The following is a 26,662-nucleotide window of genomic DNA, read 5'->3' on the forward strand; positions in this document are numbered from 1 at the left end:
GTATAGAGTTGTTTATCTGTGCATAGATATTATTTTGCACTGTGGCTGACCGATTTTAAATGTAGATATTATGCTTCATTGGAACCATTTGAGTTTCTTAATAATCATTGTTTTGTATGGGAACTGTTTGTTTTTAATTAAAAGTGTTGTTGCATATGGTTACTGTTCATGTTGTTATTAAAATCCTGTTTTGTTTTGTAGCTGTTCATGCTTTTTCATAAGTATTGCTGTGCGTTTCATCTGTTATGGATTAATTATAAGTATCGTCATGTATTGGAGTGGTACAAGTTAATATATGAATTATTGTATTGTGTTGTGTTTATGTTCATTTAACTATTGTCATACGTTGGAACTGTTTGTGTTTATGTGTATGTTCTGTCATGGAACTGCTCATTTTTGTAAATAAATATTGTGTCGTGGAGCAGTTCTTGTTGATATATAGACATTAATTTATGTTAGATTTGTGCCTAACTCCTACTCATAAACAATACTGTGTCTGACCATTGGATGTGAATGCTGAGCTCCTCCTGTGATTTAGAATGGACCAGCAGTTCGAATGTTTGCTGGAGGTGCAGCTGCACAGAGCAGCATGGTCTTGTGTTAGCATTCATGGATAAGAAATAGGCAGGGACACGTGATCTCTCATTATATCAATGTCAGTTTGCTCGCAGGGCTGGAATGTTCATTTGCAGTCGATTCGAAATCATACCAGGTTACATCACCAGTGTTTATCCAGTGAAGCACTGGTGGCATGGACCGCTTTTTATTTATGTGTTTAGGTTTCCTTGGTTTGGCGACATCATTTCCCAATTTGATGTAATTTGCCTTGGTAATGTCATTTCCTGTTCTTTTTCTCAGAGGGTGGTAAGTGGATTCCAAGTCAATTTGCTTGTTGATAGAGTTCCTGCTGGAATGTCACGCATCTAGGAATTCTCGCATGTGTCTCTGTTTGGCTTGTCCCAGGATGGATGTGCTGTCAAGTCGAAGTGCTGTTTTCCTCATCTGTATGAGAAGATACTTGTGAGAGTGGGTCATGTCGTTTTATGGCTAGTTGATGTTCATGTATCCTATGGCTATTTTTCTGCCTCTTTGTCCAATGTAGTGATTGTGACAGTTCTTCCAAGGGATTTGTAAATGACATTGCTTATGCCTGTTGTTTGTATAGGGTATTCCAAGTCCATGAGCTGCTATTTTAGTCTGTTCGTAGGTATGCGGACTACCCTGATGCCATTGCTGAACCACCACAGTAAATGAAGTCACCAAACTAAGCAATCCTAAACACAAAACTGAAAAGCAGGCAATAACATCTGTGCTTCACCGGAGGCTCAATAATGATATTTCCTAGTATGGTGCCGAAACCTCTGAAAATGAACCTTGCAACTCAGTAAGCAAACTTACATTGAGAACTTCAACCTGAGCAACAAACCTTCTCAAACCTCACTCTCATTACATATTCGGGGAACGATAATTGAGAGAGTGTTAAATACAGATAGAAAGGGTGTTAGAGATTATAATATGTAGAGAATTGAATAGAGAATAATCTGGAGACGATTAAAGAGAGAATAATAAGGTGAGGGTTAATTGCAAAGTAATAGCGAGAAAATTAAATACAAGGGAACAAAGAGAATAGTAAATACAGGAGAAGAGAGAGGAGTTCAATAAAAAGTAATAGGGAGAGGTGTAAATGGATAGTTATAGAAAGAAGTATGAATACAGTGGAATAGGGAAAGAGTTAAATGGAGTCAGAAATTATAGCTTTAAGTGCAGAGTTGAGAGGATCAAATTGAGAGTAATAGTGACAGGGCTACTTAGAGAGAAATCGGGGAAACGTCAAATACTGATAGAGGGAGGGTGAAAGTTGTGATGTGGGCAGATTAAATGATCGCAATGTCTTTGGGAGGAGATTAACAGTCAGAAAAAGAATAAGAACAGTCCTTTCAGCATCTTAAGCCTGTTCGGTTATTCAGTGGCTGATATGTAAACTAATTCCATATTCCTGTCTTTCAGCCTTATCACTTTAATATCTTCGCTTTACAAAAGAAAATCTATCTCACCTCTAAAGTTAACAACTGGTCCAGAATCCACTGCTGTTTGTGGAAGAGATTTCCAAACATCCACCACCCGATTCTTGTGGACGTGCTTCCTAAAATCTCCCCTGAATACTCTGGTTCTGTTTCTCACAATATGTCCATTTGTTCTAGAATCCCCAAACAGTGGAAACAGCTTACCTTTGCCTATCCTGGCTTCTATTTGATACAGAAACGAGACCAAATTTGCGCAATTTCTCTACATACGTAAACCCCTAAAGTCCAGGTATCATTTTCGCAAATATATATTGTACTTCCCCACAAAGGACAATACATTCTTCCTAAGTTGTAGTGTCTAGATCTGCTCACAGTATTCTAAGTGGAACCTAACCAGGATTTGGTACAGCTCAAGCATAACTCTATGGCTTTACATGTGATGAGTGGGTCGCTGACCAGGCCAGCATTTATTGCTCATCTCAGAGGGCAGTTCAGAGTCAAGCACTTTACTGTGAGTTAGGAGGCACACATCATTTAGACCACGTGAGAATGGCAGTTTCCAACCGAAAGGACATTAACGAAAATGTTCTTATTTTCTCCTGTAAATGCTAAGGTATAAGATAATTAATCACCGTTTTGGGTGCTTCCCCATGGCCATTGACAATATCAATGCATGCTTCATTTTTGTATACTGATTTAGTCGTTCCCTTAGTGGGCCTTGTTTTTCACTGATGAGACACAGTTGACTACAATACACGGTTCATTATATTACAATAGGTAAATACATAGACGCATATATAACTTTACAAAACTGACCTTTCCCTATAATATCCCAACTAAACTTGCAGTTCTGAAGTGTCTATGCCAGTATATCATCTGCTTTGGGAGTAGTTGATATTCAAAAATTGTATATTACTTGATTGCAGTTCATTAAACTGGAGTTGGGTCAGTTCTTCCTCCTCCTAAGGTTGCTGCTCTTGGTCCCATAGTTCTCCGGAGTGTGTGGGATCCTTCTGATTTGAGTAGCTTGTTTTAGTTCGTTCTTGGGGTCATTTCTGAGTATGCTGGCTGAGCTGTAGTTTGATGAAACAAAGTAATTAGTATTTTATAAATTGAGTTTCTATTTTGGGAAGGGTGTTACATAAGACAGTTTAGATATTCTAATGCATCTTTTCTCATTGAGTCAGCTATAGGAGCCTAGTGTCTCAAAGACAGTCAGCTTTGTTGTTCCACCGGAAGCTTTGTGGCAGTTTCTCATCAACCCACTCAATATTCATTCAAGGTGAAAAGCTTGCATATGGGTCTAGCTTCATTCAATTTGACAGTGAATGCTGCAAGTCTTCTGGCTTAATAGCTCTGTTCAACAATCCAATGTAATCAATCAAAATAATCAGTTTGTGAACTTGGGCCGTCTCGCTACCATTGCCAACATCCCCATACGAGGCCCACAACGCCGCTCCCCAGACGCCACTGATACTACCTCTCTCCACCATCACAAAAAGGAAGAAAAGATAAAGATGAAGGCAAACGAGAAAAGAAGAAAGAAGATTGAGATTGGCCGAGCGATTGGAAGTAAACTGGTTCAAGAGCCCAAACACTGCATGCCCTGCAACTGCTGCCATCATTAAAAAAGTCTCAAGGAAGGGGACAAGGGAGGTTGACCAGGGCTCGAGTGTTTCACCTGTGAATTGAGACTAGAGAGGCTGGGATTGTTTTTATTCGATCAGAGAAGCTCAAGGATACCATGCTGAGGTGTACAAAATGATGAGGCGGTATAGATAGCGCGAGTTTCCTGGAAAACGTACAACTTAGCAGAAAAGATCTAAAGAATGATCTAAGAAGAAACGGTGGGGTAGGGGTGGTGCATGAGAAGTCATTAGAAGGTAGGATCAAGGAAAACACTAAAATATTCTATAGGTATATCAGGGCGGCACGGTGGTTCAGTAGTTAGCACTGCTGCCGCAGAGCACAGTGACCCGGGTTTGATTAAAACCGCGGGCGACTGTCTGTGTGGAGTTGGACGTTCTCCCCGTGTCTGCGTGGGTTCACTCCGGGTGTTCCGGTTTCCTCCCACAGCCCAAAGATATGCAGCTTAGGTGAAATGGCCTTGCAAAATTGCCCATAGTGTTCAGGGGTATGTGGGTTAGGTGCATTAGTCAGGGGTAAATGTCAGGTAGGGGAATGGGTCTGATTGGGATACTCTTCATAAGGTCAGTGTGGAATTGTTGGGCCAACTGGCCTGCTTTCACACTGCAGGGAATCCATGAATTAGAAATAAAATAATAATGAGAGTAACATTTGGACCAAACAAGGATAGTCGTGAGAAGTTCTGCTGGAATTCTGAGGAGATAGGAGAAGCACTAAATGAATATTTTTCCACAGTATTCACATTGGAGAACAACACTGTTGCTAAGGAGAATTCTGTGATATCGGCTACTGGATCAGTTGGGATTAAAGTTCTCAAAGAGCAGATGTTAGCAATTCCGTTAAGTGCGAAAATATGTAAGTCTCAGGGCCAAATGAGATTTATCCTAGGATTCTCTGGGAAGCCAGTGATGCGATTGCAGAGCCTTTGGCTTTGCTCTTTATGCCATCATTGCTTGCAGCAATAGTGCCAGTAGACTCGAGGATATCAAACATAGTCCCTTGCTCAAGAAGAGGAGTTTAGAAAACAATGGCAATTATAGACCAGTGAGCCTTATTTTGGTGTGGGTAAAGTGTTAGAAATTATTATAAGAGATAGAATTTATAGTCAATTCGAAAGGAATAAGTTGATTGGGGATAGTCAACACGGTTTTGTGAAGAGCATATCCTGCCTCACAAACCTTCCTAAGCTGTTTGAGAAGGTGACCAAACAGGTGGATGAGAGTAAAGAGATTGATGTGATGTGCATGGATTTCAGTAAGGCGTTTGATAAGGTTCCTCACAGTCGGCTATTGCACAAAATACGGAGGCATGGGATTCAAGGCAATTTAGCGGTTGGATCAGAAATTGGTGAGCCGAAAGAAGACAGAGGGTGGCAGTTGATAGGAAATGTTCCGTTACTAGTGGTGGACTGGAAGCATCTGTTTTGGGGTCACAGCTGTTTGTTAATTATGTAAATGATTGATGATCCACTAGAAGACGAGGGGGTGCCAGTAAGGTAAAATGTATACTCTTAAAAACTTATCTCGAGAGTCAGCAGCCTTCATTTCACAGGAGCAGAGGGATAGGTGACAGTGAAGTCCAGCGGCCTGCCAGGAATATATTTGGGCAGCGGATATCATGTGTGCTGTTTCCCACCCGCGCTCCTCGTTTAACCAAAAGATGTGTTGTGATGATAAGGTAATTTATTTTTTATTTCTATTTATAGTTCTCTTGTACCGTGTGATTGGCTAAAAATTATGTTCATTTCTATTTATCTATTAATTGGTTAAATGAATAAGATCATTGCAGATCATTACTAGAAATTATTTAACTCATAGAATTGCTATCACCTCAATCCCATCCAATCCAGTAGCCTATATCACAGTATTCTCCTCCACAAACAGTGTCGTCTTCCAGTTCGAATAGTGACAAAATTATACTTAATTAATGAACTAAGTCGTGGTGGCTGGGCAGGTGATGTGCTGGAGTTGCATGATGTGGGAGCTGGCTCATCTCTTTGTGAACGACAGTGATCACATATGCAACATGTGTTGGTTGCTGGAAGAACTCCGGATCAGGATTGATGACCTCGAATCTGACCTTCAAACACTCTGGTGCCGACAGAAGGGGAGAGTTACCTAGGGGGGTAACGCTTTGTTTCAGGAGGATGTCATACCTGGTAAATTGAGTAATGGAAATTCAGTTCGTGATCAGGAACAACAGAGTGTAATTGCAAGTGAGGCAGGTAGGGAGATCCTGAGTTCAGGAATGCAGCAGCCTCAACTTTTGCACTTATCGAAGGTATGAGATATTTGCTCCCTGTGTGGATGAAGAAAAGGGCTGCAGAGAGGATGAGCCAACTGACCATGGCACCATGCAGAAGGCCATTCAAGAAAGATGAGCAAAAAGACACGTGTTAGTTATAGGGAATTGTATAATTAGGGGTACAGATAGAATAGTACGCAAGCTGGATCAGGAATTGTGGATAGGTTGTTGCTTTCCAGGTGTCAAGATGCAGAACATCTTTGACCGGCTTGAAAGGATTTTGGAGCAGGAGGGAGAGGATCTAGTTGTTATGGACCACGTTGGGACTAACAATATAGGCAAAGCTAGGATGGAGGATAGCACTAGGATTGAATTTAAGGAAGAGGTCCTTGGTTCTCATAATCTCTGGATTACTTACCGAGCCATATGCAAATTGATTTAGGGATCAGAAATTTGGGAAAGTAAATACGTGGCGAAGTGAATGGTGTGGGAAAGAGTGATACCTATTGAAGGGACGTTGAGATCAGTTTTGCAACAGGAGAGATCTGTACTGATTGGAAAGTCTCCACCTGAACCCATCTGGAACCAGTGTTAGAGCAAGAAAGATAAAAAAGAATAGTCATTAGTGCTTTAAAATTGTGAGTCGGGGGCAAGGGAAAGGGAAACCGACAGGAAGTGTGATGATAAACAAAACGGTAAGCAGCAGGTTAGCATGAAGACATGAGGATTTTTGTTCAAGGCAGACTATGAACAAAAACAAGAAGGAAGGATAAATCAGGAAATATTAAAGATGTTGTGAATCATGATGGTAAGATTGCAAATCTAAAGGCAATTTTCCTGAACGCTTGTAGCGTTCGTAAAACGTTGGATGAGTTAATGACAACACTCATTGTAAATGAATATGCTTGGTAGCCATGAGATAAACATAGTTACGGAATTTTCATGACTGCGAGGTGAAAATCCAGGTTTACCACATTATGCAGAAGGATGGACAAGATTCTAAGGGCGGTGATGTGGCTCTGACATTCAAGGCTGACATCACGGTGGTGCTGAGAGATAATGTAGGTTCTGTGCAGACTGGAGTTGAATCCATTTGCACGAAAATTAGAAATTCTACGAAAAAATCACGGATAGGCGTAGCCAGTATGCAACCAAATAAGAACATCACATTGCGTCGTGCAATAAACAAAGAACTAACGAATATCTGTATAAATGGTACGGCTATTAACACGGGGGATTTTAAACTGGATGTAGATTAGTCGAAACTGCTCAGTCAGCGTAGCCTTGGGGGGAGTTTGTTGATTCTATCCATGATAATTTTCTTGAACATAATGTAATGGAACCGACGTGGGAGAAAGCTATCCTGTATCTGGCCCTGTGTAATGAGACAGGAATAATTAATGACCTCATAGTTAGGGATCCTCTTGGGATGAGTGATCATAGAATGTTTGGATTTAGAATACAGCTGGAGAGTGTGAAGGCCAAATTTGATACCAGTCTCTTCTGGTTGATCAAGGGAGGCTACAATATAATGAGGGTGGTTTTGCTTCCAATGAACTGGAAACCAAGATTTATGTTGGGACATTTGACGAGCAGCAGAGGACTTCCAAAGATTTTTCTTCAAAGTGCTCAGCAACAGTACAATCCAGCTGATTAAGAAGGACTATAAGGAAAAGGGTAACCTGCCATGGATGTGTGAGGAAATAAGGCAGGCTATCAAAATGAAAGAGATGTCATACAAAGTGGACAAAAACTCATGAAACTAGAAGATTGGGAAACTTTGAAGGTCAACAGAAAACACAATAAGAGCTATAAAGAAAGGTAAAATCGAGTGTGAATAAAAACCAACACAGAATGTCAAAGAAGCTAGCAGAGGTTTCTATAAACGTATAACGAGAAAGAGTGACTAAAGTAAATTTTGGTTCTTTAGAGAATGACAAGGTGCATTTCGTTATGGGATACGATGAAATGGTTGAGGCATTGAACAGGACTTTGAAATTAATCTTCAAAGTGGAGGACACTCATAGCATGCCAATAAGTGACGAAGAGATGAAGATAGGTGAGCAATCATGGAAATAATCATGATTATGGAAGAGCTACAGTTGGCAATCTAATGCAGCTAAGGATAGATAACTCTCTGGCCCTCATGGAATGCATCCCACGTGTCTAAAAAGATAGGGCAGGAGAAATAGCAGGTGCACTGGTGTTAAATTTCCAAGATTCGCTGAAATGTGGGGCAGTGGCAGCAGATTGGAAAACAGCAAATGCGATGACACTGTTTACAAAGGGAGGTAGACAAAATATTGAGAATTACAGACGAGTCTATTGTCAAGAAAACGTAGGGCATCTCGAAAGAAATTGTCCCGTTTGGAAGAAATAGCATGCGTTCATGAAGGGCACGTCATGCTTTTCCAATCCTTTGGAATTCTGCGAGGACATTTCACTTAAAGTGGACAACGGGGACACAATGGATGTGATGTACCTAGACTTCCAAAGGCCGTCGAACAAGATGCCTCACACGAGGCTGTTGCATGGCATTACGGTATTTGCATGAATAGAGAATTGATTGACTAACGGGAAGTGAACAGTGAGGATACATGAGTGCCATTCTGGCTGGAAATCAGTGCCTAGTGATGTGCCTCAGGGATCAGTTTTAGGACCACAATTATTTACAACTTATAAAGATGATTTGCAGTTTTGGAACACGTGTATGGTGTCAATGAGTGCAGATGACATGAAGATGACTGCCTGAGCAATGTTTGCAGTGGACTGTGAAACTTTGCAGAGGAACATCGATACATTGAGTGAGTGGGCAAACTCCTGGCAGATGGAATACGATGTTATTATGTGTAAAGTCATAAATTTTGGTCGGTGTGACAGTCAAAAAGATTATTTCTCGAACGGTAAAAAAGTTGAAGCATGCCGTTATGCCTTGTGCATGAAGTTCGTCTAAAGCTACAACAAGTAATTAGAAAGGCAAATGGAATTTTGCTCTTCATTCTAAAGGGGTTGAGTTTAAAAGCAAAGAGGTAATTTTGCAAATATACAAGGTACTGGTGAGGCTATACCTGGAGTCCTGTGTGTAGGTTTGGTCTCCTTAATTGAGAAAGGATATACTGACTTTGAAGGGGGTGCAGAGGAGGTTCACTGGGCTGATTCCAACTTGTAGTGGTTGGTTTATGAAGAGGGACTGAGTAGATTGGAATTATATTTATTGCAATTCAGAAGAATGATGAGGGATCTTACATAAATATATAATATATTGAAGGGAATCAATAAAATAGAAGGAGTGGGATGTTTCCACTGGTAGATGAAGCTAGGACAAGAGGGCATAGCCTCAAGATTAGACGGAGCAGATTTAGGACAGAATGGAGAAGAAGCTTCTTCACCCAGAGAGTTGCAAATCCATGGGATTCCTTACTGAGTGATGTAGTTGACGGTAAGTCAGTAAAAGGTTTTAAAGCTAAGATGGATTAAAACAAAAATAAATGAATTAAGTGATTCAATGAGAGTATTGTTCAGTAGAGTTGAGTTCACGAATTGAGTGACAGAACAGGCGGGAAGGGCCAAATGGACTATTCTTGCTACTAGTTCTTATGTTCCTATTTTCATTCACCGTGAATTGACAAGAATGATAGATAGATAACAAGAGTTCAACGATAAGGGAGTGAAATGACACAAACCCAGCGTTTTGTTCTTAAAACTTAAAATGAGGTGAGAGTAGAGTTTTTCAGAGAAGAATAAAAAGTGTTGCATCTTAAGTATCTGTTGAGGATAGTTTTCAGCGTTATTTTACTTGTTTCAAGTAATTCCTTAATTGGAGAAGTTACGTTGGATTGAGAAGCTGTATTTGTGCAGGGTGAGGAATTCTGTTGTGATGCTGAAATTGTTAATACCTACGTGGTGTCGTCTCAAGTAACCAACTACCACAACATCCTGGAAGAACCGTTGTTAAACAAAGAAGCTACATCCATGTTTTGAGGAGAGCAGTTCTCAGACAGACATTGACAAGCAGAATTTAATTTCCAAATGACCAGGGTCAAGTGAAGGACGACACTGAAATAGTGGGATGGATCGTATGCCAGCAATGATACCCCACTATTATATAAATATTATATATTTATGTAATAGTGGGGTATCATTGCTGGCATACAGGGCGGCACAGTAGCTCAACGGTCAGCTTTGCTGCCACACAGAACCAGAGTGTGGGTCTCGTTGGGATGGTCTTCTGAGACTTGGTGTGGACCGCTGGACCGATTGCAAGCGGGATTCAATGGCTATACTCGATATGCATTGTCCAATGATTGTTATTGATCGATGGAAATTTGTATTATCCAGTGAACCTCAGTTGCAAAAGTATTCTGTCACAACTAGAGGTTTACTCACTGCCGTCACCTCTTTGTTCAAAATCTTTGAAAATTAATTGAATAACTTTTCAATGTGACACTCCTCCAGCTGATGCCAGCTGGGAAAAAAAGTGTAAGGCTGTGCGTTTTATCACCTCAGCATTTACTACAGAGAGATTGGCTGCATAAAGTGATGCATGCATAAAATATAGTTCCCATTGAAACTGTTTTACATGATGCTCCTGATGGTAACACTTCCCAGTAAGTTCTTTGCATCATTGAATTTGTGTGAATCTGTCTGAGGATAATCGAATGTTTCACACTGCCGTTGTCACTTATACTTGTCATGTTGCAGCCACTCCCACACAAGGGCAGGCAATTGGCGATGTAGTCTCCAGGGATCCAGCAGAATTCCAATCATCGAAGATTCTAATGGATTCCAATAGAATTTCTCGGAAATTCAACTTCCCCCTGGATCATTCATTGCTCCTGGGAACCTTCCATTTATCTCATTTTTAATTAGGAACTATGGAAATGTTTGATAGAATTAATGAATGTATTCACTTTGGGAAAGAAAAATCGATGGGCTATTTATGTAGAGAGTGCAATATTATTTAGGGTGAGTTTGTTTCTGGTATTTGTGAGAATAAGCAATGCCCTTTTCTGTCCATTTGAAGTTAATATTTAACTTGTAGGTATTTGTGTAAACAATTTCTTTTAAAACCTGCTTTTGCAGTCTGACCATAGGCTTAGTGATTTTGTGAACGAATGAACTTCCATTTATTTTTGAAGGTTTGCAACCCCAAATAATATTAATCGAGATTCCAATATTTGTTCGAGAGTTCTGCAATCTGAGATTAAGAAAAACGCCCTTAACTCAGAAAGCTTCACTTTCCCTCTTACTATTTTTTGTTAGTTCTTTTAAGGTACTGCAACTGGGTCGATGTCCAGATATGTTCTGATGAGATGGGAATGAGAGATTTATTCAATTAGTTTACCTTGATGTAAAATGTTCGCGTTAATCGCAGACCAGAAGTTTTGGGATAAAAGCAAATAGTCTGAGGAGATTTCGTAAAGCTGAATACATTGCCACTCAACTGTGAAGTAGATCCAGGAAGATGTTGACTGCAGATCCCGTCTAAAAGTGCAATTTACAAGTCACTTAACCGAGTGTTATCTGCAGGGATTCTAGTGGGAATATTGTCCAAGGGATGATTCCGTTGGAATGGCACGAGGAGTGATGCTTTGCATAACATACAAAAGTAATTTTCTTTCTTTTCATTTATGCATATTTTTGAGATTAATGAGATTATGCATTTCATGTATGTTCATTGATTCTGATTAGGCATTGTAAGTATATTTTTTGGTTTATTCTATCATGCCATTTATTTTCTAATTATCCTCTGTTTTGTTATTGAAGCAATATTTGTGGCATTTTGTGTTTACAGTTCAGGAACAGAAAACGGTGGTATAATAAAACAAGTAAGGTCGTCATCCATCAGGCTGGATTCTGACTCAGGTCTGAGTTGTTGTGCAATTACATCAGCAGCTGTCACAACTTACAGTCTAACCTCTGTGTAACTGATTAACTAACCCCATTACTTCGATCAGACTATGCCTAAACGATACCTTTTCAGATCCGCGAAATGACCTCGATCCTGATCCGTCATTCACAGTGGTATATAATTCCGCATTACCCTTCCCCAACATATTACTGACTCACTCTGCATTGGAACCAGCGCAAAACAAATTCCATTACCTCCTGACAGGCCTGTAGCATTGGACTTCACAGCTCTGTTCACCATATAAAAATGAGGACACAATTGCTGAGTGGAGAGTACAGAGCAGATTTCCAAGAATGTTCTGCGCATGTGGATATTGCCATCGCATTGGGGGGAGATGGATAGTTCTTGGATCATTGTTCCCGAAAACACAGTAGAATGAAAGGTGACGTGTTGAGGTGTCCAAAATAATCAGGGTCTTGGATGGAAACCTGTCACCAGGAACGGAGGACTACTTACCATCAAACCCAGAGGCAGACTGGTTTATGGAGGGTTTACAGGGGATATGGGGCTGAACCCTTTCATCCAAAAGTTGAAGGCGTTTCTGGAATTGATTGCCCAGTTTGTTTGGGGGCTCAACCCTTTTAAAGGTTATCTGGATCTGCCCCGATGTGAAGTAACTTTGAAGGCTGTGAACAAGGTGCTGAAAAGTGGGATCAGAACAGGTGGTTAGTTTATTTAGTCGATATAGACCTGTCTGACCTCGTTCAGTGCCATGACGTCTCTGTGGTTCCATGGGATTGCAGAAAGACTGACGAGTGTTCAAGTGGATTCGCTGGGTGGGATGAATGGCCTGTTTCTTTGTTGTACTTTCCAGCAGTTCTAAGGGATCACTGGAAAACTGGGAATGTTAAAATGCATTGTAGAGGGCTGTGGAAACCGTTCAGTTGATTCTTGAAAAAATGCATGGCGTTTTGTAACTTTTGAAATGCATGCAATAATTCTTCGTGAGGAGGAATAATTGTAACTAAGTTTAGAACATAAGAATTCAATAGTGATATCACTAGGTTAATATTGCTTACCCTGTATAGTTATTGTCATTATAAAATAAAGTGTTTTCATATTTAAACAAATTTTATGAACTCAAATTCTCTCCATCAACTGACTGGGTCTTCAGATTATCTATTTAATTGTTCATTGCCCCTGGAATGATCAAATTACGAGACATTGAGCGACAACAGATATTTATCATTTTATATTTTATTGTAAATGAATTGTGTAGCCATATTCAATAATTGCAGTAGTGAATCATCTGTATTGTTTTGCATGATGTACTTTATTTATAAAATATCAACACTCAAAACACACGCCAAATTGCAGCATTTCCTAAATTAAACAAAGAATTATTCACTTTTCAAAACAAGCTATGAGGAGCTCAGTGATCTAACAGATCCTCATTTAATCATTCCAGAGAGCACTTAGGTAGTGTTTTGTGCCTTTAATAAAGAAACCTAAGTTTCTCTGTTTTGCTCACATTCTTTGTCAAATATTTACATCTTCTCAAGGTTAACAACTCATAATTTTGGAATATAGTGCCCAGAACCACTCCGAGTCTGTTAATAGCAGTCGAACCAAAGCATCCATAGTAGATGAATATCAACACTTTGAATCTCAATTATCTTTCAGAAAAATGTTATAGCACTGCAAATGTTCATCCACGTAGTTTTTAAAGGTTGTGAGGTTTTGCGCCTCAACTACCTTACCAAGCAGTCAAGTATCAGACCTCACCGCTCCCGAAGTAAAACCTTTTCCTCTAATCCCTTCTCAACCCCTTGCCTTTCTCCCCAAAAAAATGTCCACCTTGTCATCTGTCAATTCTCTGCGCACACTTATTTAAATCCAAGAATGAGAAGGTTCAAAATGAGTTAACCTTGGAGGTGATTTTGTTTTAAACATTTGACATCTGAACCATCCCAACTGATCGAGTTAAGTGCTCAGATCTTCGTTGCTCTGTCGGCAGAAATGGACAACAGTTGATCAGTAATTATTGATTTGAATTTTACCTTCTGTTTCTTTCAGTTAATTTTCTGGTGAATTTGGTTACCGCATAGTGAAAATGCGATCTTTCTAACAGCACAACACGCTGCCTGCTGGCTATTTTAGTGTCGGATCAACTGTTCATTGACACTGATGTCATACTGAAGCAACGCAAACACTTTTACTTCTCAATGTGTTTCCTGCACATCAGCCATGTGTGCAGTGCTATCTTTGTCCTGATAACTGCAGCCACAGACTGTTTCGTCTGTTCGGAGATAACGGGTGCCGCAAATGCTGGAGATCATAGTCGGGAGTGTGGTGCGAGGAAATTAAAGCAGATCACGCAGCATCCGAGGTGCAGGGGAATTTGGTGTCAACCCTCCATCCATGCTCCAATGCTGGCAGCTAGTTGAAATTGATGAGCAGTATCTCTAGCAGCAGTGGTTCGCTTTAGTCACTGACAAAAAAAAACAACACTGCACAGTCTGTTTTTTTATGCAGAGACTTTAGCTCTTTTGGATTAGGTATTAAAAGAAAACCCCCATCTGCCTTCTAAAAGTGCTATCTGAAGAGGAACAGGGGAGTTATCCTTTCTGTCCAGTTAATGATTAAGTCCAGTCAACATTACAAAAAGTAGATGACCTGATTCTTCTAACACTGTCACGTGAGGATATTAGGTGTGCGCAACTTTGTTACTACATTTCCTTTATTGCAACCGTGACTATATTGGGAAGAAAATTAAGCTTTGTAAAGCACTGTATAAACTCTGGTGTTCTCTGAATACTACGTAAATGCAAGTATTTCTTTCTGGTTATGCAAACTTGCAAATTTTAAAAATGAACATGCCAACATTTTGGTGTCACAGGTAATCATTTGTTTAAAATTATCAATTGGTTCCTGGGAGATATGATGTGATGTGAAGCAGTCTGTCAGAGATTTATGAGTCATTACTGAGAACGTTGGTTCCCTCCATATCTGAGTTTTTTGCAGGTTCAACCTAGGAGTCATGTGGAAAGCTTGATCTTCAAAGATGGAAGCAGTGGGTTTGGCGACGTTTGACCCTTGAGCGTAGGTCTCGTTCCCTCATGGCACATACAGTGGGTGCTACTGCTTCCACACTGCTTCTTCATTGTCTTTCCAACTCAGTAGCTTTATTTTGTTTTGGTTACAATGGGGCGGCCTCTCACGGGTGGATGGATCCCCGTGTCTCTCCATCTCTGCTCCATCTTTATGGTGGCATTGGAACATGAGCTGAGAGACTGTCAGTCAACGTACAGCATCTGAGGAGATGTGGGACTGCGCAGCGAGGCTGTGTCGAGCTTGGAGGCAGTAGACATGGAAGCAATGGCGCTAGTGATGGTAGAAAAGAAGCATATTGCCAGGACTCTGGCGATATGTTCTTTGACATCGACTGGCAGAACAGAGGGTGAAGTCTACGGAAAGGGAATGGTTAACTTTAGATTTTTTTTTCAGTTTTAGTAAGATCAATTAATGGTGAGGTCCGAGGGAGTGTTTCTGAAAAAAAAAACATAACCTTGGATGGCAGGTTCATAATTCCTTGAAAGTACAGTCGTGATAGATAAGACAGCGAAGAAAGCATTTGGTATGCTTTCCTTTATTGGTCAGTATATTGAGTGTAGGGGTTGGTTGTTCATGCTGCATTTGACAGGATGTTGGTTAGGCCACTTTTGGCATATTGCATGGAAGTCTGGTCTCCTTTCTATCAGAAGGATTTTGTGAAACTTGAAAGGGTTCAGAAAAGATTTACAAGGTTGTTGCTAGTGTTGGAGGATCTGAGCTGTAACGAGAGGCTGAATAGGCTGGAGCTGTTTCCACTGGAGCGTCGGAGGCTGGGGGGTGACCTTATAGAGGTTTATAACTTCATGAGGGGCATAGATAGGATAGGTAGACAAATTATTTTCCCTTGTGTGGAGGGTTCAAGAACGACAGAGCGTAGGTTCAGGCGAGATGGTAAAAATTTAAAAGGGACCTAAGGGGCAACATTTGCAACAGCATATTGTGCTTGCATGGGATGATCTGCCAGAGGAAGTGGTGGAGACTGGTAGAATTGCAACATTTGAAAGACATCTGGATGATGAATAAGAAGACGCCCGGCCCAACCAACCCAACCACCCGTGGCTCAACAACTCAATCCCCCTCCCAATCCACCAAGGACATGCAGGTCCTTGGACTCCTCCATCGCCAGACCATAGCAACACGACCGCTGGAGGAAGAGCAGCTCATCTTCCGCCTAGGAACCCTCCAACCACAAGGGATGAACTCAGATTTCTCCAGTTTCCTCATTTCCCCTTCCCCCACCTTGTCTCAGTCCCACCCCTCGAACTCAGCACCACTTCCTAACCTGCAATCTTCTTCCGGTCCTCTCCACCCCACCACAGTCAGGCCTATCACCTTATCACCCAAACCTTAACCTCCTTCCTCCTATCGCATTTCGAACGCCCCTCCCCCAAGTCCCTCCTCCCTACCTTTTATCTTAGCCTGCTTGGCACTCTTTCCTCATTCCTGAAGAAGGGCTCATGCCCGAAAAGTCGATTCTCCTGCTCCTTGGATGCTGCCTGACCTGCTGCGCTTTTCCAGCAACACATTTTTCAGCTCTGACCTCCAGCAACTGCAGTCCTCATTTCTCCTGACTCTGAGATAATAGTAAATCATCACCATTTTCTGTATTTAACCTCACCCCTTTATTTTAATTCAGCTGTCTCCTAGTTACTCTCCACTAAACCTTCTCCTTTCGTTTATTTAATGTTTTCCCCATTATTGTCTGTTGAAATCTCTTCCGATTACAATCATTAATTCTCTCTCGATGTTTATGTAACCCTTTGTTTTCTCCAGTGCTGTTTAAACATGCGCACCAGCACCATTGCACACCAGAATATGTTTTTAAGCTCCTCAATAACGAGAAATGCGGTGTCCTTGCCAAATCATTCCCCACTACCGCTAACACATGACAGCTGCTGCTCTGTGCTGCAATCTCTCTGGTCGGCGCTGGCACTGTAGATCCATGTCAAAGTGCTGGCGTAGCTCAACAGCAGCCCCACACTGTTAGACACAGTAATACTGATGGGAAGAAAAAGTTCACAATTTAACATGAACGAACACAGTACTGATATAAAAATAGGAAGAGCTAAAACGCAAAAAAACCCATTGACTTATAAATGTAACAGTTATAATATACAATTATATATATATATATATATATATATACTCAAACATCTCCAATTGAAAAGGGGGAAAGGGGTGGCACAGTGACTCACAGCGCCAGGGACCTGAGTTCTATTCCAACCTCGGGCGAATGTCTGCACAGAGTTTGCGCTTTCTCCCCATTTCTGCTTGTATTTCCTCCCCTGATGTACGTTATTAAGTTAGAGGTCCAGACGGGCTGCTGTTCAGGGGTCGGTATGCACTTGTTAGGCTGAAGGGTCTCTTTTCGCCCTGTAGGAATACTCATATTCAAGTTAACAACACTCAATTCGAATTCACAGAAGTGTTTCATATAAACGCAATCAGCTCCAATAGAACAATACTTCTATAGGCACAAATAGCTCCAATTATAACAACACATAATGTATATTATACATATAAAACATGAAATCATGTGTATATGAAGGAATTGGAAGATGGAAGTAAATGTGTTGTTGCTAATTTTGCAGATTACACAAAATTATGTGGAAATGAAAGTTGGCACAGTAAATGTGTTTTCTTCGGTACAGGGATGGTGGTGGTATTCATGAACTAGATGTAGACTTCAGATTGTTGGAGGCAGACGTTAAAAATTCGATGAATGCTTCTGCCAGTTGTTCCACACAGGATCTGAGTGCCTGGCCAGGTCTCCATCCGAGCCCATCGCTTTCCAAGGATTGATTCCAAACTGCTCTCACGTCTGCAGTGGTAACCGAGTGAACAGGTGTATCAAGGGATGGTGGGGCAGGAGTGAGTGCCCCACTGGCGTTGTGCTCAAACCGAGCATAGACGTCATTGAGCATGTCAGGTAGTGAAGCGTCTCTGTCCGTTAGGTTGCTCTGCTTCATTTTGTAATCTCTAATGTTGCTTAGGCCTTGCCATAGGCGGTGGGAGTCAGTATTGTCCTAAAGACCCTCTCATCTGATCTGGTTATGTTTCTTAACATCAGTGATGGCTTTGCAGAGATTATATCTGTATTCCCTGCATAGGTCTGAGTATTCAGATTTGAATGGTCTCATCTGGTTCTCAATATGGAGTTGATTCCCTGGTTCACCCAAGGTCTACGGTTAGGGAACACTTGCATTGAGTTCTTTCTTATGCAGTCCTTCATGCGTTTGCGTTAAGTCCTTGACAGCTGTAGTGCATTCATTCAAGTTTTCCACTGAGGATTTGAACTTAGTCCATCAACTGATTCCAAGCAGTTCCGCAGACTGTCATTATACTTCATTTTGTGAAAGTTCCTCCTATTTTAACTTCTGCTAGTAAGCTGTTTCCAATGAAGGAGAGACTAGGAACTGAGGGCACATAGTCTGAGTGAAGGGACGGTCTTTGGAACTGAGATGATAATGAAAATTTTCATCCAAAGGGTGGTTATTCTATGAAAATCTTTGCTGCAGAGGGTTTTGGAGGCCAGGACATTGACCGTGTTGATGATGCTCGTCAACAAAGTTTTGCTCTCCAAGTCTTTTTTTTCTCTGGAGTGATTGAAAATGCAGCAATACCCGCCTGTCTCGTTTGCTGTGTTTTCGGGCCAATTTCATGATGGCTAACAAACACTACCTCCGGAAAAAGGCTTTCAATTTTACAAAAGAAATCTTATTCAATGGAAGTGGAACAGTCAGGTCTCTCAGCTCAGCTTTTCCACTGGTGTAGTTTGGTTGAGTTTCGTATTAGCAAGCAGTCAGATTTGTTTGGCTGCTGGAAAAGTAACATCCACATGGAAGAAGGTGTTCCATACTGAACCCCTCTCAGGCATCTCTCCAGTAAGACCCCGTATTTGATTTTAGGTTTTGTGCCAAGGAATGTTTATGGGGATTATCGCAGAAACTTGGAACATCCTCTTAAAGTTGGGTATAATCTGTTGAGCTTTCGTCTAGATTAAGTTATTCTGTCGCCTGTTCTCTTCTGTGTTTCTTTTGGTAATAACTAAATAAGATCTAATTTGTGAATAACCGAGTGGTTTTAACCAGTCATATCACTCCTGGAATATCAACTTTATAATTGTTCAAAACAACAAGAAATCTAGAATACACTTGGCTGCATTCTTCAAATATTGTTGGGGTGGGGGGGGGGTGGAGGTGCGTGTCTGGCCTGTTCCCTAACAAACAGGGAGTTACTCCGAGATTTGAGGTATATTTATAATTTTGGATTGGGTTTGCTGGACTCGAAGGCGGCGAGTGGTGGTTGCTAGTTCTAGGCGTTGATTCCGCCTAGTTTAAACAGTGTGTTGGAAAACAATGGCTCAATCAGTCATGATTAGTTTTATGGAAGTGGAAGAATTTGACTTTAAGGGATTTACAAAAGGTGAACAAAGAAAAGCTGATGCAATTGGTAGTCATTTTAAGTTGTACCGATCTCCTTCCATGAAGAGAGGGGAGATAATTATATTAATAGTTCAGCATTAGAAATTTGCTGGAAACGCCATCAGAATCGTTAGAGATTGCTACAATTCAACTTAAAAATGAGCTGTTTAAGTTAACAGCAAATGCAAAGGAATGGACAAAAGCAATGACACTCGTGGAATTTCTATTAAAAACAGAGAAAAGAGCAAAATAACAAATCTATATAGCAGAGCAAAAAGACAAGGAACGAGAAAGAGAAGACAAAGCAAGAGAGAGAAAGATAGAGGGAGAAGAAAAGAAGAAAGAGCTGGAGTTTAAACTTCAGAAATTGATAGGAAATTATACTTAAAGCATGGAAATGAAGGTTGAAGATAAGCTTGGAGAGTAGAGGTCACACTGCTAGGAGTTATTCACAGGCCTCCCCAGGGTTTCCAGGGAGGTGGAAGAGAGGATTGGCAAAAGTATTCTGGACAGGAGTGAAAGGAAGAGTGTAGTCATTATGGGGGTCTTTAACTTCCCCAACATTGACTGGAAATGCTATAACTCTAGTACATCGGATGGATCGGTTTTTGTCCAATGTGTATATGAGGATTTCCTGACACAGTGTCTCGAAGGGCCGACAAGAGGCGAGACCACACTGGATCTGGTGGTTGGTAATAAACCAGGCAAGGAGTTTGATTTACTCCTCGTTGAGCACTTTGGAGAGAGTGACCATTACTCAGTTATGTTTAGTTTAGTAATGGAATGGGATAGGTACATACCACAGGTCAAAATTTACCGATGGGGCAAGGGCAATTATAATGCGAATAGGCAAGAATTAGGGTGCACAGAATGGGGTAGCACAATGCGGGGGATGCAGAAAATGGAAATATGGAGCTGGTTTAAGGAACAGATATTGCGTGTTCTTGATAGATACGTCCCTGTCAGGCATAGAGGAAGCGTTAACATACGGGAACCATGGTTTACTGCAGAAATTGCATCTCTTATTAAGCAGAAGATGGAGACTGATGTGTTGATGAGCCAAGATGGTTCAGATGAGGCGATGGAGAGTTACAGATCAGCTAATAAGGATGTAAAGAGAGATAGTTAAGAAGAACAAACAGAGTACTCGAGCAGTCTTTAGAAAATAGAATAAAGGAGAACCCTAAAGTTTTCTATAGGAATGTGAGGAATAAGAGGATGACTACCGGAGGAAAAGGGCCAGTCAAAGAAAGAATGGCAAGTTAAAGGTGGACCCTGTTGAGGTCGAAGAGTTGCTAAATGAACACTTTTATCGGTTTTCACCCAGGAAAAGGAGAATATTATAGAGGAGAAGAATGAGGCACGAGATATTCGACTAGAAAGGATCGAGGCTAGTTACGAACAGGTGTTATCAATTCCAGAAGGAGTGAAAGTAGACAAAATCCCGTGGGATTTATCCGAGGATTCTCTGGGAAGCTAGAGAGGCGATGTTGGAGACTTTGGCTTTGAGCTTTGTGTTGTCATTGTCCACAGATTTAATCCCGCAGAACTGGAGGATTGTAAATGCTGTGCCCTTGTTCAAGAAGGGCAGGAGAGATGACCCAGGTAATTATAAACTAATGAGCCTTCCTACTGATGTAGGAAAAGTTTTGGAAAGGTTTATAAGAGATTAGATTTATAATCATCGAGTAAGGAACAAATTGATTTCAGATCGTCAACGTGGTTGCGTCAAGAGAAGATCGTTTCTCACAAACCTCACTGAGATTTTTGAGAAGGTTGCCAAGCATGTCGATGGAGGTAGGGCAGTGAATGTGGTATACATTGACTTCAATGAATCCTTTGCGAAGGTTCAACGTGGTCGGCTGTTAGAGAAAATGCAGAGGAATGGTATTGAGGGTAATTAGCGGTTTGGAATAGAAACTGGCTTTCTGAAAGAAAGCAGCGAGTGGTGGTTCTTGGAAAATATTCCGCGTGCAGTCCAGTTACTAGTGGTGTGGCACAAGGATCTGCTTTGGGACCACTACTGTTTGTCATTTTTATAAATTACTTAGACGTATACATAGGTGAATGGATTTGCATATTTGCAGATGGCACGAAGTCGGTGAATAGTGGACAGTTTAGAAGAATATTACAGAATGCAGGGGACTTAGATAAGCTGCAGGATTGGGCTGAGAAGTGGCAAATGGAGTTCAATGCAACTAAATCTGAGGTGATGCGCTTTGGGAAGAATAACAGGAAGGCAGAGTACTTGGTAAATGGAAATATTCTTGGTAGTGTGGATGTGCAGAGAGATCTTGGAGTTCATGTAAATAGATCCCTGAAAGTTGCCACCTCGGTGGGTAGTGCTGTGAAAAAGACATACAGTTTGTTAGGTTTCATTCGTAGAGGATTTGAGTTCTGGAGCCGCAATATTATGCTGCAACAATACAAACCGTTAGTGCGCCACACTTGGAATATTGTGTACAGTTCTGGTCGCCATATTTCGGGAAGAATGTGGACGCACTGGAAAAGGTGCAGAGGAGGTTTACCAGGATGTTGCCTGGTCTGGATGGAAGGACTTATGAGGAAAGGCTGAGAGACTTGGATCTGTTTTCATTGCAAAGAAGAAGGCAAAGAGGGGATTTGCTAGAGACATAGAAGATAATCAGAGGATTAGATAGGGTATTCAGTGAAAGTCTAGGATTATGACGTCAGCTTGTACGAGGGGGCATAACGACAAATTGAGTGGCGATAGAATTAAGACAAATTTAAGTGGCAAGGTGTTTACTCAGAGAGTGGTAAGGACGTGGAATGCCCTACCTCCAATGTAGTTAAATCAGCCACCTTAGGGGGACTTAAACAATGCTCGGATGAGCACATGTATATCGATAGGATTGTGTAGGGGGATGAGCTGAGAGTAGTTCACATGTCGGCGTAACATCGAGGGCCAAAGGGCCTCTTCCGCGCTGTATTGTTCTATGTTCTATGTTTTTTTACATGCTGCTCCTGGCTTAAGCGAGTTCACTTTATCTTTGCAGTGGTATTGTTTAAGAAGATCTGGCACTTGCTACTTAACCAACATCCAATCATGTTGTCCATTTTGGTACAGCTTTCTCGACTCCAATAGGCTTTCCATTACCACTCCAACAAAATTAGACAGCATTTTAAAGTATTGCAGCGAGCAGTGAAACACGGAGCAGATTAGAAATCATAAATTCACAGTTTTGTTATCGGCAGCAACGTATTGGAGTTACTTCAACTGATAGTTGAATCTTTAAAAGCAAGGTTTAGTAAACCTTATCAAGTTGCAAGTAAATTGAATGAGGTGAAGTCCTTAATAGGGCCTCCAGCAAAAATACATCTCACAGAGAGTACCATGTGAATATTCTCAGAAGGTATTTTGACAGACAAGGACAGTAAGGGGAGAATGTGGTATTGATTACAACACAGAGTGAAGAACCAAGTTCAGAGGATTCTGAATTGGGCATTCCTCAAATTAAATTTGACAATGAGGATGTTGTCATAAATTGAGACTAATTATTGAGTTAACTTTCAGAAGAAAATCGAAATAACCCGGAAGAGTTATTACTATCATATGGGGAGTTAAGTGTAGAAAAGCCGGGATATACTAACCTAATTATGCATGATGTAGCGAGAGGAGAATCTGTTCCAATAATGCAACACCCTTGTAATTATAACCCTCTAAAGTTGGCAGAGTTTAAAACCGACACTGATTTCTTGCTGTGAGACAACATAATCGATATGAGTTACAATGACTATGTTGAGAAGGAGGGTCAAGCAACCTATATTTTTAAGTTGAAACTGTTCAGATGATTCTGGCAGGTATCTTTGTCAGAAAGATCAAAGGCAATTTCGGCTTTCGTAAAGCTGACTGGACATTTTTCTGTTTAAAGTCATGCCACTTGGCATGAAAAATGCGCCAGCCACGTTTCAGAGATTAACTAAAAAGGTTGGCGGATTACCCGGCTGTTTCACTTAGAATTAATACCTGGTAATCTTTCGTTACAAATGGAAGAAATATTTACAACATTTATCAGACTTATTTGAAAGAATTTGGAAGGCATGTTTGATGATAATTCACACAATGGGTGAACTTGCCAAAGCCTAAGTCACTTTCCTGGACCACGTTATTGACCAATAGATCCACGGGATGCAAAGAAAAAGGTAATTGAGCAGATTCCAATACCAGCGATGAAAAGAACAGTACAACCGGTCCGCGGATTAAATGGATTTTATCGAAGGTTTCACCAAATTTTAGCAGTGTGGCTGATCCACTGACTGAATCGCTGAAAAAAAAGCAAGGGATTTTGGTGGACAGCAGACTGTCAGAATGAATTTCACAACCTGAAAGCGTTAACCATTCCCCCAGTTTTGGTGAAGCTTCATGTCGCAAAGCCATTCAAAGTGGCTATTGATGAAAGTTGTGTGTGTCGGTGAAGTATTCTTGCAAGATAACGAGAGGGGAGAAAGACCTACCGGGTAGATCTCCAGGGAGATGAATAATCATCAGCAAAAATATTTGACAGTTGAGAAGGAGACTTTGAGTCTGTTGTTGGAATTGCAACATATCAGCGTTCATGTTAGCAGTAACACATCAGAGACAATCATCTACACTGATCATAAACCATTGACGTTTGTGGAGAAATTTAAAGACAAAAATGCCAGACTGTTAAGATTGAGTTTGTTGTTACAAACATTCAATTTGAAAAATGAGCATGTGGCAGGATGAGAAAACGTGATTGCCGATGCATTGTCTGGACTCGAAAGAGAAATGGAGACATCCGGTGGCAGGAGTTCCACAGAGTAAAACGGTATGTTGTTGTGCAAGTTTTTTTGTCAGTGTGATGTATTTAAGTGTTTTAGAGGATTAACAATTTTTAAGGGGTTTTGAAAGAAAGCCATCTTTAGATATTCATGATTCCTTTTTTTAAGTGTGGAGATGTGACGAAGCTGCACCTTGAACAAGGTTATGCAGTCCTGGGTTTTTTTTTTCAGAGAGATCATATACGATACAGGTTCCAGAAAACTGAAGGTTGAAGACTTTTAGGGGCAATTTTATAATCGGGAACTAATTCTGGCTCAGGAAGAAGGCTTTCAAGTTTTACAAAACACTTGTGCAATGAAAGAGGCATGGATAGTTCTACCATCTCACTAATTGTTTTGTTTGTTTCTTAGGCAGTGATGTGTAGAAAAGCAGCTGAACCCACAGAAGCAGATATGAGCTGATACTCTCTCTGACGCTATCGTGTAAGAACTTGTTTGATTTGTGTTAAGAGGTATTTATGGGGATTGTTGCAGGGTTTGCAACAACATTATTAAGCACGCAATCTCTGTTGGATTTTCGGAGAGGCTAGGTTATTCGGTCATCTATTTTCTGTTCTATGTGTTCATTCAATAATCTTGTAAATAAATTCTATTTTGCTTACAACTGAGTGGTTTAACCAGCTGATTCTTTCCTGGAAGACTCGCTTTATAGCTGCTGGGGAAAATATGCCATGTCTGCACAGACAGTCTGTCCAAGGCGAATTTTCGAACCCGGGTTTCTGGCACTATGAGGCAGCAGTACTAGCCATTATTCAACCCAACAGTTCTTGCCAATGCTTGTCACCCATTGACACAAATCCACTTCTGGGGGTGTGGTGTGAAAGACAAAGAAAGGCGAAAAGCAAAAGAAAGTTGTTTTTTTTAACGACAAACTTCAAGTATCACTGAAATATATTGGTAGCATTGCCACCTTTGTAATTAAAGGAAATACAGCAACTTATTTGCAAACAGCAACATCCAGTAAATAGTGCTCGGATAATGATCATATAATCCGTTTGGTTTGTTTGTTAATGACATCCTCTTCAATTAGAATCTTTTACGGTCTTCTGAAATGACAGATTACACCTTGATTTAACCCCTTAAACACTGATCTCTAACAATGCAGCTCTACTGCAGTGCGGCATAGACTTTTCAACCTTCTTTGCTCAAGTCTCTCGAAATGGAATTGGCTCCACAGCCAGCATGAACATTTTCCACCTTCGTGGGGAGGCAGAAGTGGATGAAGCAATTCCTCCACACACTTGTCCTCTCTTTTGGTAATATAGATAACATGTTGCATATTTCTTAAATTGCTATACCAGTGTGATTAGCCAAGATAACATTAACCTTACTTGTGGATTATTGTAAGCCTTTAAAAGAAAAACATTATATCACTTCCAATTCAACACTTGCACATTCAAAACCCTTCAGCACCTTGAGCAGAATGTCGTTTGACAATGCAAAGCAATTTGTCAGGGCTGCAGTATTATCAGAGATGTCATGGTCCATGCAAGATGTTCCACTCAGGCCTTTCTCAAGTGACATAAATATCCCATTGTTCCACTCAAAGGACAGTAAAGGATGTTTTCTCCATGTCCTAACCAAACGGAGCTGTCAACAACACAGAATCAGCAAACATAGTCATTTATCTAATTGTTTTTTTGGTCGACATTATTGTGAAATGTCAAATGCGAAGTTAATCCACATTACAATTCATTGCTTCTATCCTCAATGATCTTTAACAATACCTATTTCCCCCCTATTTCGCACAACCCAAGTGCAGTTTACAAATTAAGTTCCAGTGACACCTGTTACCACAAATAAAGGTTTTTACTTCATTGTGTTCGAAACAAAAACATCTTTGGGCCTAGTCTAATAATTTACAGTGTTCTAAATAATGTCTCTAAAACATCAAAAGTTCTACCAAGATTCATTTGAAAATAGCTGCCAAGTCTATTTGTTACCAATCCACAGGATCCACCAACATTCACCAATTCATTCAAGGCAAATTGCACCTTACACATGATTGATGAGTAGCCAAAGAATACTCTATGTTGGAGTAGTGACTCATACTTTTTGTTCAAAGAAAACAATGCTCGTTAGTAATTCAAATTTTAGAAAGAGAGCCTTCCTCGCCAGCATAGCATGAAGCAATTTTTTCGCAATAAATTCAAGGCAAGCATCGAGTTACTTACCTTTAAACACTTTGGATAATTTGGAAGCATACTGGGATGGAATCGATTCTGTTCAGCAACTTGATCATCATACTTTACTCCTTACATGGTTTTTAGTGGCAAAGATTTCCCTACCACTGGATATGGGGAGAAATATATATGGAATAACAGGCAGATCCTGATTATAGGGACACAAGGAGATGGGAAATACAGGTGAAACTGCAGGGATTGTGATGAGGTCGGACAGAAGTATCTCATTGAATATGACTTCGCTGATTGCGGCTGTTAACGTGTTTAAATCAGGTACGCCAGGCTGACAGAAAAAAGCTGCAATGCTGGACACCCTGGTTTTTCTTTCTTCCTGGTGGTGGGAACTGAATA

The sequence above is a fragment of the Chiloscyllium punctatum genome, chromosome 47 (genome assembly GCF_047496795.1).
Source record: "Chiloscyllium punctatum isolate Juve2018m chromosome 47, sChiPun1.3, whole genome shotgun sequence".
Classification (NCBI taxonomy): Eukaryota; Metazoa; Chordata; class Chondrichthyes; order Orectolobiformes; family Hemiscylliidae; genus Chiloscyllium; species Chiloscyllium punctatum.